Here is a 13766-nt window from a genome sequence, read left to right as displayed (position 1 = left end):
AGGATGGAGACTTGCATATGTTCTTGAAACAGTCATGGGAATTAAATTGAAAGGTTTTTAATAGTAAGAGACAGAAATCTATGGGTGATCCATGTGATTTGGAAAACAAAGCAATTGGGGGCCATAAAGTGGCCTTTTATAGAGAGATTCTGGAAGAGTTCATTATAATGGCAAGGAGTCCCTCAAGCTTGGGTGGTAGGCTGGCTGAGGTACAAGGATGTCAAAGAACACCATTTGAGTCCTGTTCATTCTTCTACTGCTGACATGCTGAGTGAGCTTATATAAGCCATCCATGTTTTCCTGAGCTCAGCTTTTCTCAGTACAAAAGGAGGTTAACAAAACTTTTTGATTCCATGCTTTTAAATTACTACCCCACATTATTATCATTAAGCAGACCAGGTTATGCAGGAAGTTTGCATTTTGGTTGCTAGGGGGAAATAAGACAAAGTTTACCAACCTTATGTGGCTGTTTTAAATCTTGTTCCATGGTAACCAGGTGGTATTTGGGTGTGTTTTAGGGGATTCGTAATCTCCTGACTCTAATTCTACCCAGCTCATTTTTTGTTTTACTCATTAGAGTGTCAGGAGTGACTTGAAGGGAAAGGGGGGAAAATCCAGAATATGATAAGTGTTAAAAGGAATTTTTCAGCATAACTTGAATAAAAGGCAGCTAGTTCTGGCCTTAGACATTTAATAATTGGGTGTCTATTATATGGGTGAATTATATAACCTCATTTATAAAATAGGGATAATAATAAATAAATAAATGATGAGAATAATAAATAAATAAATAAATAATAAATCCCTAGGATTTTTGTGAGAATGAAATGAAAAAAAAATTAGCAAAGCCTTGTGGAAACTTGAAAGCACTAGGTAAATGCTAGGTCTTACTACATGTATTATTGATGTTTATATTAAAATGCTAGGTATTACTACATGTATTATTGATGTTTAGATTAAAATTCTCTAAATGTCAGTAGTAGTAAAGAAAGGAAACAAGGAGATAAGCATTTACTAAGTGCCTACTATGTGCTGGGCATTGTGCTGAGTGCTTTAAAAATCTTATTTCATTTGATTTCTACAATAGGCCTGAGATGCAGGCTATATAATGCTATTACCAGGCCCATTTTAGGTGAGGAAAATGAGGTAGACACAAGTTATAGGACTTGTTAAAGGTCCTATAGCTAGTAAGTATCTGAGGTATATTTTTAACTCTCATTTTCCTGCCCCAAGAAGAAAAGAAATTAAAAGGACACACTAAATTTAAAATGCTTAAGTTGTTCTCTACCTGATTGACTGAGTGTAGTTGTCTAGGGAATTGATCACAATAGAGCTAAAGATAACTTTGGAATATTAAAAAACCAAACCTACCAAAATTGATGGATTCTATCTTCTTAAGGAGAAAAAGTTATATTGTTTTGCTAACCTTTCAGGAAGGGTAGAGAGCAGTATGATGGGAGGAACTCTCCAATAAGTGGGTAGGACCTAGGGTAGGAAGATGTTTCAGGGTGAAAAGGTGACTGAGGCTTAGCATTAACAAATTCTTGTTGACAAAATAAAAAGTTATCCAGGAGAATTTGAGGCAAAACATTTTTAGCTGGGATTCTGGGAAAAACTTCACAAAGGCAATAGTAACTCATGAGATAGGGCTTGAAGGAAAAGGCAGATTTAAGCAGGAAGAGATGGGGAGTGTATGTCTTCCAGGAGTGGGATAGAATTTCAAAATGGAGAGAGTCAGGAGGTTCCAAGTGATAATGGGGAATGACATATTTGTCCATTTGGATTGCCATAAAGTAACATTTAGAGTAGAATGCAGGATAACTGGGAATCTTTTCTTCTAAAACCCACCAGATTTTTTTTCTCTTGGCTCAATACTCCATTACCTCATTGATTCCATTCTATTCCACAAATATTTATTAAATACTTACTTGGTTGTGCTTCATCTCCTGACATGTGGAGTGGGTTCAGTGCATGAAATCACTGAGAGTTCTTTTCCAACAGCTCTGGGGAATTTATTTACTGACTTAAGCATCTAAGTGGTAGTCCCTTCCAACTCATCCCCTGCTTTGTAGGGTTTGGAGTGATCGCCTAAAAAAGCTGGCAGTACAACTCTGGACCAAAGTCTCCATTAATAACCCCAGTCAACTGCCACTAAACTCCAAATTCTGTTCTCAAATCCCTATGGTTCTTAGTCTCTGCCAAAGACAAAACTTTCTCCCTGCTAACTTCCCCCATACTATATTCAGCTCAGCTGTAGTTTTAGAATAGTCCAGAGTCTCCTTTGTCCTCCATCCCATTGGGATCTTTCCTTAATTGCTGATAAACTCATACATGAACCATTTACTCCTTAGCGTGAATTTAAGTGACTGTCATTTTTCAGCGATTATGGAATTATAGGATTAGAACTACAAAAGGTGGTACAAGTCATTTCATCCTTTTTATAGAGAAGGAATGGAAATTCAAAGGGTAAAGTGACTTTCCCAAAATCACCCAATTAGTGTCAGAGATAATATTGGAATCCTAGTCTTTTTACTCCAAGTCTAACACTCTAGCCATTATACTATGTACATCCTCTTGATCTTAAGCTTTATCTTTGCTGGTGAAATAGAAGCTGAGTCCCTCATGTAAAAAAGAGAAGAGGGCTGGCATCTGGCCTTCTTTATGCTTCAGAAATGACCTCACCCATGTAGACAACTCCACCCATAGATAAAGTTGGTCCTTTGGGAGGAATATACTATTTTCTGGAAAGTACAAAGAAAATAAAAATAAAGCACTTGTAATAACAATGATTTGTAATAATAAAATGTGTATGCTGCCTTCTTCTTACAATGCTCCATAGCAAATTTCAAATTAAAAACTTGGATCTCAAACTCAGGAAATTGAGAAGGTTGTTAAAATATATGGTTAATATTGGACGGTTTGGGGAAAGTCAGGCTCCCTAATGGGCTATCAATAGTATGAATTGGTCCAATCATTCTGGAAAACAAATTGGAAATATGTGAAAAGCTAGAGATTTCATTGAAAGGCATTTATCCAGGAAGATCAGTGACAAAAGAAAGGTCCGATATAAGCAAACTTATTTATAATGGGTTTTTCTTGTAGTTCCAAAGAATTGTAAATAAAACAGGTGTCCATTAATGGGTAAATGGTTAAACAGATTGTGGCAAGTCAAATAATGGAATATTTCTGTGTTGAAATCATTGAACAATAAGATGAATAAAGAGAAGAAACATAAGACAATATAGGAACTAATACAAAAGGGAAGGAAACAGAAATCAAGAAATTGAGTCACACAATGATTGTAATACAAATAGAAAAAATAACAGAATAGTTGAAACTGAACATTGAGAAATTGTGATTATCAATCTTGGCTCCAAGAAAAGATATGAGAAATCACCTTCCCCCACATCTTTGCAGTATTCTGGGTACAATTGGGCATAAATCATTGCTTATGTAACTCGTGGGACAAGGAGAAATGAATGATGAAAGATACATTTATGGATATTGTAATAGAATATCATGATTGAAAAGCAAATCTTCTGTTCTGACCTATGGAACTTTAACTCCTATCATGAATTTCTCTGGGTCTCCGGGACACTCAGATTACACATATAATGCTTTTTTTTTTTTTTTTTTTGATATGTTGGTTAATTTTGCTGAATTGCTTTTTCCATTTCCCTTTACTTATTTAAAAAGATAACACTGCCTAGGTGATATTAAAACAAAAGTGATCAATACAAATTTATTTTTTAAAATTGTATTTTTATTCACAGAGCAGTGAGGCTTCATGAAATCTCTGAAATTTTGCTGAAGAGTCTTTATTTTCTTGGAAAAAGCACATTCCACTAGATCCATCATTTCCCTTTCCTCTTCACTCCTCACCCCCATCCAATATTGCACTGAGTTACACTCAACTGGAAGAGGTTGAACTAAGTTTCTCTGTTTCTTCCTTCTCTTGTTGGAGTCAGCCATGGTTAGTGAAGTAAATAGAGGAAAACTACTGCAGTAACAACTCTAGCTGTGTTACTTTAGTCTGAGGAAGCTTGGATTTTAATTTGGGGAATAGGAACTGGTGGGTTATTCCCAGAGCAGCTGCCTCTTCATTGCAACATCTTGGACACATACAGTTTATTGTCCTCAATCATCTACTTGTAAAACAGGTCTAATGATATGGTTTCCTTGAAGCACAAAAACATTCCCAGGCAAAAGTTCTGTGGAATTGATATTTATTCTTTTTCTGTGCCCACACAAATAACACACTTGCTCAACAGACAGTGAAGTCTGAGAGTGAAATATCACTCCGCAACCCAGGAGTACAGGTTTGCCGACCAGTGACCTGGAACCAATCCATATGCAACAGAACACCAGCATGCATAATAGAGAAGTATAAGAGAGAAAGAAAAAGATAGCAAGCATCCTATTTAGACTGAGGATGAGGGATTTGCAGCTAAGCTTTCTCCATCTCAACAAAGGGAAAAGATAGCAAAGAACTAAATAATAACTCAAAAATCAGGAGTGTTAGTTCATAAGGGCTTAAGAGAACTATTGCCATAAGAATACATTGGAACAAAAGGAAAATAAGAAAAAACAGAAGCCCTGAGTATATTAGAAATCTTTATTCTGTGCAAAGGTCAAGTAATTGAAGGACTATAATTGTTTTTTTATATGATCTTTTAGTAAGACATTCATTTTTCCCATTCATTCATTGATTCATTCCTTCATCTACTCAATTAGTTCATTTATTGAATCAGATTTGGAAGGCGAGAGCACATTTAATCTAATTTCGAACTGAACAGAAATTCCTTATGATGTATCTGAGAATTGTTCATCCAGCTTTGACTTGAAGATCTCTAATGTGGGCAAACCTCATGATAATGAGATGACAACATATTCTGCCTGGGAATAGCTCTTTTTGTTATTCACATTAAGTCAAATTTGCCTCTGAAACTTTTATCTACTAGATACAGAGTTCTTTAAACTTTTTTCTACTTGTGACTCCTTTTCACTCGAGAAATTTTTGTGATCCCTAGTATATGGGTATACAATAGGTATAAAAATCAAAAAAATCATAATTTTATGACCCTCCACATTGTTAGGAGAGCCCAAATGAGGTTGCATAAAAAATTGAGTATTAGAAGTTCCTACTTTGGCCATTTGGGGGGGGGGACAGAACAGAACAAATATACTCCCCTTTTCATAGGACAGTTTTTGACACTCTTGAAGACATCTATCATCCTTCCTTCCTTCCTTCCTTCCTTCCTTCCTTCCTTCCTTCCTTCCTTCCTTCCTTCCTTCCTTTCTTCCTTCCTTTCCCACTAGTTTTTTTTCTCCTGGCTTAATAATCCCTGTTATCTCATTGATTCCATTCTATTTCACAAATATTTATTAAACACTTTATATAAGGTTTTCTGTTAAACATTAGTAAAACAAAAACAGTTCTTTTCTTTGAGGAGCTTATATTCTATAGATTAGTGAATTAAAAATTATTTGAAAAGGGAGGAGAGAATATTGGATCAGACAATAAGGAAAGGCTGAGAAGTGGTATCCAAATCTCTAATTTATCCTCATGTAATGGTCTTTAGTCCTCTTCTTATCCTGGTTGTCCTCCTTTGAATCATGTTAACTGATCGCTATCCTTCCTTAAACACTGGTCCCAGAACAGAACACAACAATTTGGGGACGGTCTGAAAAAGGCAATATAAAATGAGATTGACACCATTCTTGTGTTGGAGAACTCTCTCTCCCTTAATGAAACTTAATATTGCATTAGTTTTTTTTGGCTGCTATTCACATTGCTGACTCATATTGAGTTTGCAGTCTACTAAACTCTCCAGAACTTTTCCAAATAGCCAATCATCCTTTCATTTATTTATTCATTCACTCCACAAGTATTTGAGGAACACTTGCCATGTGGATAACTCTTTAAGTACTAACAAGAACACTTAGCTTGTGTTCGGTTCTTATCCCCTTTCATTGTTCATTTGAATTGTCTTGTCAAGATATATTCCCCCTATTTAAGAAGCTTAAGTTTTCCCCTATTACTTTTACTTAGGCCTTCACAATCTAATATCAAAATATCTTCCTGGGCCTTTCACCTTATCCATCCTCATGCACTTTACAAAACAGCTATAAGGGCTTTCTTATTTTCTCTATACACAACATTCTATCTTTGTTCTGTGCCTTTACATAAGATAGAGTATTCATCATTCCTGAGATGCTTTGGCTTTTCAACTTTATGTCTTGGAATCAATCTCCAGCTCTCTTTAAGGACCTATTCAAGTGCCTTTAAAGGTTTTTTCTGTGTCTATTCCCCAAGAATTACTTTGAAAATAACTTGAGTTTATTTTTCTGTATATATGCATGGAATTATTTTTCTGTACATATGCATTCCACCATAAAATGATTTCCTTTAGGGAATAATTAATTTCATTTTTGTTCTTATAATAATCCCTGTTCCTCATCCAATGACTCTCAAATATTTATTTAATTGATTTGAATTGAATATGGGGGAAAGAGAGACAGACAGACAGATAGACAAAGAGAAAGAGAGAGAGAGAGAGAGAAGTATGAGTATAGCCCTTGCAGTTTAGTGTATCCACATAAGTCTGTTTAGATATGGTTCATTGGGAAGCATAAATAGTATCTCTAGAGTCTGCTCTGCCAACTTTTTTCCAAGAGATACTTGATTCCTGCCAGGAGAAGAATGGTAACATGAGGGCAGCCATTCTGTTCTTTTCAGAGAGGAATTACTAGGCTGGAAAGATATCTATTCCAAGATATCTATTCCCAACTCCCCAACATTGTTAGACTATGAGAAATAATTTTTTTTCTTCAAGCTATTATCCTGATCCTTATTTTTTTCATGGGAGAAGGTATCTGAAAGTGTTGCTTCTTTCCCACTAAATGCCAGATACACAATGATAATCACATATAGTGATCAACAAATAAACTCGTCTATCCAAGATGATAGCAAGTAGAAATCAAAGAAGTTATACAGATTAGAATATGCTGAACTATACAAAAAGTGAATGAGTTTTCCCTCTTGGAATGAAATGTCTCAGCTCATGTAAGAAAGAACATCTTCATTCTCACCCAGGGAGAAATTTCTAGTATGGTAAACTAGGGACAGAGATCAAGACAACTGCTTTATGTGTTGGCTTCTCAGAGTCATCATCTCTTCCTATAGTGATGACTTCCTGAAAGAATTTGAAACCAAATGTGTTTTTTTTCTTGAAGTTAGAAGCCAGGATAACAAGGATCTCTTCTCTCCTAAGCTCTCTCATATAGCCAAAAAGCAACACACACACACACACACACACACACACACACACACACACACACACGTTCTCTCTCTCCTTCCCCGCTCTTCTTCCCCCCCTCCCCTTCTCTTTCTGCCTCCCTCCCTCCCTCTCCTCTTCCTCTTTTTTCTCCTCTTCCTCCTCTTCCTTCTTCAAACTGTACTTTTTGGACATCTTATGTGTGTGTGTGTGTTGTATTATATATTCGTATGTATGCATATATACACATATCTATTGTTTCTAACCTGTCTTCCTTTTATAGTTTATATCTTTTCTCCTCTTCCCTTATCCTAAAATGTATGTTAACACACAAACATAGATATACAATTTCTTTAGGATAATAAGCATCAGATTTTTCAATTAATTCAGTTCAGTAAAATTATGTTAACCATGTTCCATACATTGAATGTGCCCCTATCTCTACTTTGAGAATGCTATCTGTTCAGTATAGAACCTCATTGCCTCATACTTGCAATTTTAAATTGCCTTCTGGCTTATCTCCCTGGCTCAAGTCTTTCCCCATTCTAGAACATCCTTCACCCAACTTATCAGATTATTCTTCCTACAACATCAATCTGACCAAGTCACTCTTTAGCTCTTTTCCCTGCCCCCTTTCCTCTCCTCCCTCTCTCCAACTCCAGTGGCTCTTGATAATGTCCAGGATTAGGTATAAAATCCTCTGTAAGACATTTAAGCCCTTCATCATCTGTCCCCTTTCTTTCTTTCCAGACTTTTACAACTTACACATATTGTATGATTCAATGATACTTCTACTCTAGCTCCCAACTCTATACATTTTTGCTGGATGTCTCCCATTCCTGATATTCTTTCCTTCCTAACTTCTGCTGCCTGCATTTCCTAGCTTCCTTCCAGTCTCATCTAAAATCTCGTCTTCTTCCAGAAGTCCTTCCTGAATCTCCTAAATCTTGTCAGTTCCTTCCCCTCAAGATAATTTCCAATTTATTATGTCAATATTTTGCTTGCATATTGTCTCCCCTGTCTCCCCAGATTTTGAGCTGTCTTCAATAGAGAATGTTTTCCCCTTTCTTTGCATCCCCGGTAGTTAGGGTAGTACTCATAAATGATTATTAACTTATTATTAATTTAACTTGCAAAGGCCTGGGCTAGGTATTCAAAAATAAAAGATCATTTTCTCAGGCATTTGTTTCAGTGTTTCAAAAAGGATTAAAGGATAAACTTCCATCCTAACTTTGCAAATTTAGGCAGGCAGAATGTTATAGTAGAAAGAACAATCAATTTGGGGTGGGAAAGTCTAAACTGCAATCTTAACTTTGCTAATTTACTATCTTTTTGATCATGGACAAGCTATAGCTTTTCTCTGAGTCTCAGTTTCTTTTACTGGAAAATTAGAGGTTGAATCCAATGGTTACTAAGGTCCTTTACAGCTCTAAATTATATGATTAATATCAGTCAAAGCATAATTTAAGTGCCATCTTCTACGCAATATCTTTCTTGACTGCTCAGTCCCATTCCCCATATTATTATACTTCACTTTTAGAAATTAGTTTAAATTTACTTCATTCTATATTTCAATGTAAACCTTTTGATATTAGGGATTATTATGATAATAATGAGGATTATTTTATGTACTTAGACTATAACATAGCACTTTGTAATCAAGCAAGTAAATGTTCAGTACCTACCATGTACCCAGAAATATACTGGGTGCTGGATCTAAATAATAGGCACTTAATAAGTGCTTGTTGAATTGAATTGAATGCTATATTTTCGACCCCTGAGCACATTTCTGAAAACCAGAAAGAATGGAAAAGACATGGACTTAGATTCACACTGCCAACTTCTCAGAAATTCATCCAAAATAATTAAGGATTTAAGGGTTTTCTTGGCCTGGTGAACATCCTTCTTGGTGGTTTGTTGTTTTCCATTTTTCCTTGAGTCAGCAATTCTGAAACGCAGCTCATGTAATGTACTCAATAAATAGTCACTAAAGAGCAATTAGAACCGAACAACTACTGAACATTTGGTTGAGGGAGAGCAGATACATTTCCCTAAGGTAATTGCCATTCTATCACCTTGTTTTGCTTAATTTTTTTTTTTTTTGCCAAAACCACTTTAATGCTCTCCTTAATAAAACAGTTTAAAACAAGACTCATTCGAATGTTTTCTTCCCTAGAGAAAATGTTAGAAGTGCTGAGGTTAATTAGATAAAGATTTTTTCAGCTGCTTTTGACTACTGAACAGTGATCCAAGAATTTTCTGATTTGTTTTTTAGAAACCTTTTTCATAATATACTTAAATATTAAAATGTAGGGTGGGGGAGTTGTAAATTGATCCTATCATTATGAAAATAAATTTGGAATGAGGCAAAGAATGTGACTAAAATATGAATTCCCTTTGATCTTGAGATTCTGGTGCCAGGTATTTATCAAAAGAAAGTTAGTGATTTAAAAGAAAGGTTGGTATTCTCTAAAATATTCATACAATAACTTTTTTTAGAAGAAAAGAATTGAAAATCGAGTAGATGTTCACCAATTGGGGAATGAATAAAGAACATGAATGTTAAGGAAATTTAAGAAAATGAATATGATACAGATAGAGAAGTGTGAGAAGCCTTTTGTGAGCTGAAAACAAAAAATATAGCAGGCCTTACTATACCCATTCTGTGTACTGGAATGAGAATAAAAATACCATATTATCATGAAGTGATGGAAGCTGTGGGGGAATTTCTGTATTACAAACCTTATTTTTTCTCTTTCTCCCTAAGAGATCTCATAGTACTTGGTGCATATCATCTATCAAGTACCCAGGAGAGTAGGGACATGTGTAGCTTGACTGTGAACCGTGCCAGAAGTGGGAATTGCTAGTATCTAGAGTTATCCCAAGGTGGAAGAGCTCTCCTTGTGAGATGTTCATCAATGGAGACCTTTAAGTATTGCTGATGTTGTGTAGAGTAATAATCCCTTTATTTACAAGTTATACCATTTGTCCTCTGACATCTGTTGGAACTCTGATAGTTCTTAACTCTATAAATAGAGCTTAGTGATCTGAGCAGTGAAGGAAGAAGGAGAAACTGATGAGCTGTCCAGTGCAGGCAGGAGAGTCAACTTTTTTCTAGCTACTTTTTCTGCAATCTATAGTTCTTTTTGTTAAGATGTTCTCTCACTTTAACTTATCTGCCCCATATCTCCTCTCCTACTCAGGCAAATTCCTGGAAAAAGCCATTTATAGTATATTACCTCCACTCACTTTTCTCTCATTCTTCAATCTTTTTTTTTTTTTTTTTTGGGGTCTGTCTTCTGACCTCATTACTTATTTGAAACTTTTCTTTCCAAAGTTACCAATGGTGCTTCTCTCGCTCTCCTTCTGTCTTTTCTCTCTCCCCTTCTCTGTCTCTCTCAATTTTCTTTTTTTATTGATGTCATATTATAATCACATCTAATTCCTAATTCCATTTTTTCCTAATTAACCAAAACCTGTTTTTCCCTTCCTTCTATACTACTCATCCCTAATGGTAAAAAAAAAAAAAAAAAGAAAAAGAAAAACAAAGACTTAGTAACCAAATGCATGGTCCTTGTTCCTCTAATTTGTTTGTAATATGATCTTTTATATCCCATGTTACATATTCATTTGGAATCTTTTGGTGAGAGGTATTGGTCTATACCTAATTTCAACCAAATTCCTGTTGTTTTCCCATCAATTTTTGTTAGTGAGTCCTTATCTCTGTAGCTAAGGTATTTGAGTTTATTGAAAATTAGGCTATCAAGATAATTTTCTTCTCTAAGTTGTATACCTAATCTGTCCCATTGATAGAAGTTTGACTGATATGGCACTGAGTAAGTAAATTCATGTAGGTAGTGTTGTCATTTTAATTATATTGGCTTATGCCTATATTTTTCCAATTATTTAGGTCTGTATTTCCAAATTTCACATGTTCACCAATGAATGGTTCATCAGTGTGCCCTAGTCTCCATAGCAGCACCTTCTACCCCCAACATTTGACAATTTCCTTTCCTTTTTAATCAACTTTGTCAATTTTTTTCTTGGACAATGTAATTTTCAAATGCCTTTCAGATTGAATGAGACAATTCACAGTTCTACCAAAAATGGAGTAGTGTAACTGTGTCTTCATAGCCTCACTAACATTGACTATTCCTATCTTTATTTGTAATCAGTTCCTGGATGCCAAGGAAATATTCAGAAATGTTTTAATCTGTATTTTTTGTATTATTGGTGATCCTGAAGAATCTTTAATAATAATGTTTAATATATATTATGTTATATATACTATTTATATGTTATATATTTATGAAATACAAAATAATTGTTTTTGAAGAACTATTTGTTCATATCTTTTGATCACTTATCCATTGGACAGTAAGTTTCACTTTTATATATTTGTGTTAATTCCCTATATATCTTGGCTATCTAACCCTCATTAGAGATATTTGATGCAAAGCTTTTCTCCAGTTGATAGGTTCTCTTTTTATTCTAATTGTTGAAACTGTTTTTCAGTTGTTTGGTAACTTGAGTTATCTCCTTATCTTTATCCTCCATTGAATTTAAAAATCTTTCCTCAAGTCATAGTTGTAAAAGGTAACTCAGTTCTCATCTAATCATTTTATGGCATGTCCTTTCAAATTCAGGGATTTTTGCCATCCATTTTGTGACATGTGGAATCGAATTAGTAGTAATGATATCTAACATTGATATAGTGCTTACTGTGTTCCAGACACCATGCTAAACACTTTACAATTATCTCATTTAATCCTCACAACAATCCAGGGAGACAGGTCCTATTATTATTACCATTTTTTATGGGAAATCATAGGGAAAAGCAAGGTAAGGAAAGCAAGGCAAACAGAAGTGATGTGGCTTGCTCAGGGTCACATAGCTAGTGTTTCAGGCTGGATTTGAACTCAAGTTTTCCTCACTCCAGGTCTAGAGCACTAGCCATTGTATCACCTAGCTGCCCCTATTATGGTAGTTGAAACCTCTGTTAACTTGCTTTGCAGTATCCTCAGAAAATTCTTTTTAAATAATTAGTTCTTCTCAAAGAACTTTATGTTTGGGTTTATTAAATACTGGAGTATTTTGCTTAATGATTTTGATGCTTGCTTGGTTAATCTATTCCACTGACTTACTTTTCTACTTCCCAATCAGTACCAAATAGATTACCTGATTACTGCTTCATAATATAATTTGTCTATGATCATTTTTTAGGTTTATTTATCAACCCTCAAGGACCATAGATCTAAAGTTTGAAGGGATCTTGGGGGCCATCTGGACCAATTTTGCCTTATTTTAGAGATGAGAAAATAGAACTAGAAATGTTAAGTGCCTAAGATCATCCAGGTAGGAAGTATAAAAGGTAGCATTTGAACCAAGCACCTCTGACACCAGAATCACTATTATTTCTCCTGTGTAACTTCTTTAATTAAACAAGGTCAAGTCAAGTCACCATATATTTATCAAACTCCTGCTGTATGTCAGACACTGCCCTTAGAGGTGGAAAAAATAAAATAAAACAGAGATCAGTATTCCATTCTTGCCAAGTAATCACCTTATTGCTATTATTATCATTATCATCTTCACTGAGGGCAATTGGTGCAGTGGATCACCCCTGGAGTCAGGAGGACTGGAGTCCAAATTCAGCTTCACACATTATCTGGGTGACCCTGGACAAGTCATTTAACCTTTTTTGCCTCAGTTTCCTCCTCTGCAAAATGAACTGGTAAAGGAAATGGTGTACCACTTTAGCATCTCTGCCAACAAATTCCAAATGGGATGACAAAGAGTTAGACACATGACTCAATAGTAACATCATAATTATTATTGCCTATGGTAAAAACTGAAAATCGAGAGGATTATATACAAACATATACCTATGTATGTATGTAGCGTGAAATAATGAATAGAGAGCTGGATTTGAACTCAATTTCTACCTCAGATATTCACTTGCTATGTACTACTGGGCAAATCTCTTCATTTCTCTGGCTCCCTGTGAAATGGGGACAATAATAGCACTTACCTCCTAAGATTGTCATGAGTCTCAAATGGGGTCAGGTATGTAAAATATTTTATAAATCTTCAAGTGCAAAAGAAATGTCAGCTATCATTACATAATTGATCATACAATTAACTAATTGCAAAAGTAACATCTAGAATATTTTCTATCAGACTGCACAATCTCATGCTCAATTTGACTGGAGAGCCAGAGATCATATTCACACAGGCAGGACTGGTCCTAGGTGGCTAAAGTCAGCAGATGAGTTTGAAGGCGAAAGGAGGGGATTACCAACAGTAATGTTTTGCTGTTGCAGGATCACAGGATTTTGAAGCTAAAAACTATCTTCCATGATTTTCAGTTTCTAAAAAATCGTAACTAAGTATTATCCAGAAAGCAACAAAGTCTTTAATATTTACCAATTATGGAACTTCAAAGAAGGATCATAGTAAAGAATCTCATCAAAGAAATGGTGGTAAACA

This window comes from Sarcophilus harrisii, chromosome 3 (genome assembly GCF_902635505.1).
Source record: "Sarcophilus harrisii chromosome 3, mSarHar1.11, whole genome shotgun sequence".
NCBI classification, from domain to species: Eukaryota; Metazoa; Chordata; class Mammalia; order Dasyuromorphia; family Dasyuridae; genus Sarcophilus; species Sarcophilus harrisii.
Note: the sequence above shows the minus strand (reverse complement) of the source record.